The sequence below is a fragment of the Durio zibethinus genome, chromosome 4 (genome assembly GCF_047325235.1).
Source record: "Durio zibethinus cultivar Kanyao isolate XHJ-2024 chromosome 4, ASM4732523v1, whole genome shotgun sequence".
NCBI classification, from domain to species: Eukaryota; Viridiplantae; Streptophyta; class Magnoliopsida; order Malvales; family Malvaceae; genus Durio; species Durio zibethinus.
The window spans coordinates 29,587,661-29,592,369 of NC_143165.1; the positions used below are offsets into that span (position 1 = coordinate 29,587,661).

Below are 4,709 nucleotides of genomic sequence, written 5' to 3' on the forward strand. Positions count from 1 at the left end.
AATGGAAGCACAAAGGAATCTCTCCACGCTCATGCAATGGAAAGCACACTATGTACTACGTGAGGCGAATGAGGCAGCACATAAGTTAACTAAAATGGCTTCTGTGACTATGGAAACTAAACAATGGTATGATGTATGCCCACCTGATCTAGAACACCTTTTACTCACCGACTGTTTGCAGTAAATCAATGGAAATGTTGTTTATTTCCAAAAACAAAAAAAAAAACTGCAAAATAAATGGTTCTTCATTGTCGGTGTTGAACAAGTAGCTATCATTAGCGATTAATAACATATTAATTCCTAGGGAGATGTGAATTTATTAGAAACAAAAAGGCATATGAAGATTTTAAACACGTTTATGCCTAAATTTTGAAAAAAAAAAGTATAAATTAATACTTAAAAAAATAAAATATTCAATTTAAATATGAACCTTCAAATTATGTATCATATTAATTCAAATTTTAAACTCGTTAATTATATCTACTTATATATATTAAATTCGATAAATATTATCAAATTATATATTCATCTCGCATATCATTAAATCTTTTTTCAATATAAATTAAAAAATATAGTTTTCTATCTAAACCATAAAAAGTATTTAAAATCGATTAAAATTAAGATACCAAAATTGTAATTAACTTGTTTAGAAACTATATGAAAATTTCATAGGTACAAAATTTTTGAGGGTAAAACTATTCATACTGCCAACGGCCTTTGTGCAGCAGAAGCAATATGAAAACACCACTTCCGAGTCAGCCCGGAAGCATCTTGAGTGCAAGCTTCTTGATGAAGAATCTCCCAGGCCAGTTGTCACTGTGGTTTTATATCATGATCTCTTCTGTTACGATTTATTAGATTTTCTAGATATACATGAAGCAGCCAGATTATTTCTTCCAACAGCATAATAATTCAGAAACAACATAAATTTAAACTTCCAAAAAGCATGAGAAATTCCCTGATTCACATTATTGTCCATTCTTCCATTACAACGATCAAGATTTGTGCCAAAGCATAGCCATCCAAGTGAGTTTCCTTCCTGTAATAAGCAAAATGAAATAAGATCTCCATATTCCCGTTATTATGCTGGTCATACTTCATTGTCATAAGATGCCAGCCTCCAAACGAAAAAGCAAATGTTATGCGCCAAAAGAGACAACTTCGCTCAATCAGATCTCAAAGCAGGTGTGCTTATTGGAGTGGAACCAGCTTCAGATACAAGAGCATCCACGGGAATGTCAAAGGGAGTAACAAGTATTGCTCCCTCAGTAATTTGCACAGAATATGACAGTGCACTGCAACCAAATAATAGTCAAGCAAACATTTAAAACAATAGAATAAATATTGCAATTTATATCGTGGGACTGCAATCAGGTCATGGTAAATGCATCATGTTAAATGCATCATTATTATGCTGGTCATACTTCATTTTCATAAGATGCCAGCCTCCAAATGAAAAAGCAAATGTTATGCGCCAAAAGAGACAACTTCGCTTAATCAGATCTCAAAGCAGGTGTGCTTATTGGAGTGGAACCAGCTTCAGATACAAGAGCATCCACGGGAATGTCAAAGGGAGTAACAAGTATTGCTCCCTCAGTAATTTGCACAGAATATGACAGTGCACTGCAACCAAATAATAGTCAAGCAAACATTTAAAACAATAGAATAAATATTGCAATTTATATCGTGGGACTGCAGTCAGGTCATGTTAAATGCATCATTACTATGTAATTAAGTGAGGATCCAGCATCAGTTACACTTACCAAAGGAAGGGCTGCTTCCATCTCCTCTTCTTTGTGAGCTCTTGGTAGCTCTTCAGGAACTAATCATAGTAACTTCCAGATATTATCATGCATTGAAAGTAGTGCCTAGGGAATTAAATAGCGAATAGGTTGCGAAATAGCGACCTCTATTTCGCGGTAGCACCGAATCCGTTATCTACTGCTATTAAAGTGTGAAAGGTGTGGAAAGCGATTCACATAAAAAACGGTGCTTCACGGCCTCGAATAGCGGCACAATAGAAAATAATGGGAAAAACGGACCGCTATATCCGCTGTTAAGTTCCATTGAGCTTGTGTTATATGTATTTTTTTTTTCTTTTTTATTAAATTAAAAGGCCAAGTCATACCGAAACCACAACAATCAAACTCAACAATCCTACGCTGCAATTTTCAGGTAAAAAAAGAAATTACTTTGAAGAAATAACAAGAAATTCACTTAAAATACCTTTTTTTTTTTCACATTTTGTGTGCTCTTTTATAACTTCCAGCCTTCCATAACCCTTTATCAACGTGGCATGGCTTCTTGCTATTCTCCAATTTTGAGAGAGATGTGACAAGATTTGAAGGTAGATTTGAAGTAGATGGTATGGGTGTTGCATGAAAGTGGTTAGTTGTGTTGGGTTTTGGGTAGGTCTGCAGTGGGATGAGAAATTTGTCAAGGCAGCTTGGAAGTTGGATGGGGAAGAAATGGTTGGGAAATGGAGCTAACGAGAAGCAACAGAGGAGGTTGGGTAAGGAAGAAGGGTTGCTTAGTCACGTAAGGGTCTTTCTAAGTAATAAAATTAGTTTTTTATTTTCTTGTTTAATTAGATAAAAATTTTGAGAGGGAAAGGTTTAGTGGGAAATAAAATTTTGAGAAATTTTTAATTAAATTAAAATTGAGAGAGAATGAAATATTATTAGTAGTAAATTTACTTTTTTAAGTGTTTTATATGTATAAAGATTATTTAAAAATAATTAATTTTATATTAAAATTTTTCCATAATTAATGTTATTTTTAATTGTATTTTTTTATGTTTAATTAAAATTAGGTTGCTAAGTGCTAAGTATTGATTTAGTTTCCAAATTAATAAAATAAAATTTTCATCAATTACTTTTTTCAATTAAATTAGTTTATGAGTTTCATATACTTGAAAGAAAAACAAAAAGTTTAATTTCAAATGATATTATTCTTTTAATCCTACATAGTTATGTTAGTTATGTTAGTAAAATTCATGGATATCTTATTCATCAACTTTTAAATGTTACTATTGACTATTGAGCTTCAACATAAAAAAATGTTAATCATTTATTTTAATATATAAAAAATAAATTAATGTCTTAATTTTTTAAATAACATAAAATATAAGTATTTATGGTTACCATTATTGTTTATTTCAATTGGAATAAGATGTGTAAAAGTAAAAAAAAAAATTCACGATCATTACGAGTATTACTAGCATTTTTTTATCTATTATATTCATAATTATAATAAATGTGATGTGACCAAAAACACCATTGTAAGCATTTAATTTTGTTCGACCAAAATCCTATCTATTGTGAGGTTCTTAAAATGCAACCCAATTTGAATCCAACATTTCTTGAATTTTGGCAAGTATTCAAGATCAAATTTGGACCAATTTGATCCAATGCTCCAAGGTCAAACTTAATCAAACAAGGTAAAATTTGACCAAAATTGGTCAAAAATAGTTAAACACAATTGATCTCAAATCATTTTAAAATTCACAACCAAATGAGATTAATGAAACCTTGAGAATTTTTTAATGCACAAAAACTTTGATTGCACTTCGAAATAGTAAAATTATCAAAATGCTCTTTTGAGGTATTTTTGTAATTAAATCTTTTCAAAATTGAATTTTCGTGAAAACTTCTAAATCATATTTAAATATTATTTTATGATTTTTTTATGCATTAAAAATTCTGATCGCACCTAAGAAGAGTAAAATTACTAAATTATCCTTAAGAGTATTTTTGTAATTTGACCTTCTTAAGGTCGTTTTTCATAGAAATGCTCTTGATCAAGGTTTTATGTTATTTTATGACTTTTGGTGCATTAAATATCTTGATGGCATCTTGAAAGCATAAAATTACTAAAATGCCCTTTAAGGTATTTTAGTAATTTAATCTTTTCGAGGTTAGATTTTCACAAAAACTTTTAGATCATGATTTTATAATATTTGATGATTTGTGGTGCATTTAAAATCTTGATCGCACCTTGAAAGATGTGAAATTACTAGAATACCCTTTATAGGTATTTTTGTAATTTGACCTTCTCGAGGTCGATTTTTCATAAAAATTTTTAGATCATAAATTCATATTATTTAAAAATTTTTAATGTATTAAAATTACAAAAACATGAATAAGATCTTAGGTCTTTAACGAAATTATGTAAAATGGCTAAACCCCAAAACCAAACCCCAAACTCTAAACCCTAAATCTCAAAACCAAACCACAAAGCTAAACCCTAAATCTTAAAACCTAAACCGTAATCCCCAAACCCTAAACCTAAATCTTAACCCTAAACCCTAAGCCTAAACCCTAAAACCTAAACCTTAATCCTAGATCCTAAACCAAACCTTAATCCTAAACCTTAAACCCTAAACCCTAAACCCTAAACCCTAAACCTTAAAACCTAAAACGTAAACCCTAAACCCTAAACCTAAACTAACCCCCAAACCTTAAAACCAATACTTAATCCCATTCTTGCATTTGTATCTCATTTTACTTTGTTGTTAAATGCATTCTTGAATTGCCAAGCATTTATACTTTGCCATTCATATTTAGTTAACATACATATCTCATTTATTGTTATTATGTTCATGCATACCATGCATATCTTTTATAAATGAAATTTTTCAAAGGAAAATATTTTTTAAATAAGATGACATCTTAAATATAGTCTTTGAGATTTAGCCTAACTATAGGGGG

General features: G+C 30.3%; 1 long non-coding RNA gene across 3 annotated transcripts; it reads right to left on the reverse strand.

The window, feature by feature from the left end:
* Positions 1-586: 586 nt before the first annotated feature.
* Positions 587-2,526, reverse strand: LOC149519315 (uncharacterized). Of its 3 annotated transcripts, XR_016341273.1 has the most exons (4): positions 2,227-2,526; positions 1,764-2,053; positions 1,425-1,623; positions 587-1,295 (listed from the first exon to the last, which is right to left on the reverse strand). It is a non-coding gene; the product is annotated as an uncharacterized LOC149519315 (long non-coding RNA). The 3 variants fall into 3 exon arrangements; XR_016341272.1 differs by lacking the exon at positions 1,764-2,053; XR_016341271.1 differs by lacking the exon at positions 2,227-2,526 and having other exon boundaries at positions 1,764-2,215.
* Positions 2,527-4,709: the final 2,183 nt, after the last annotated feature.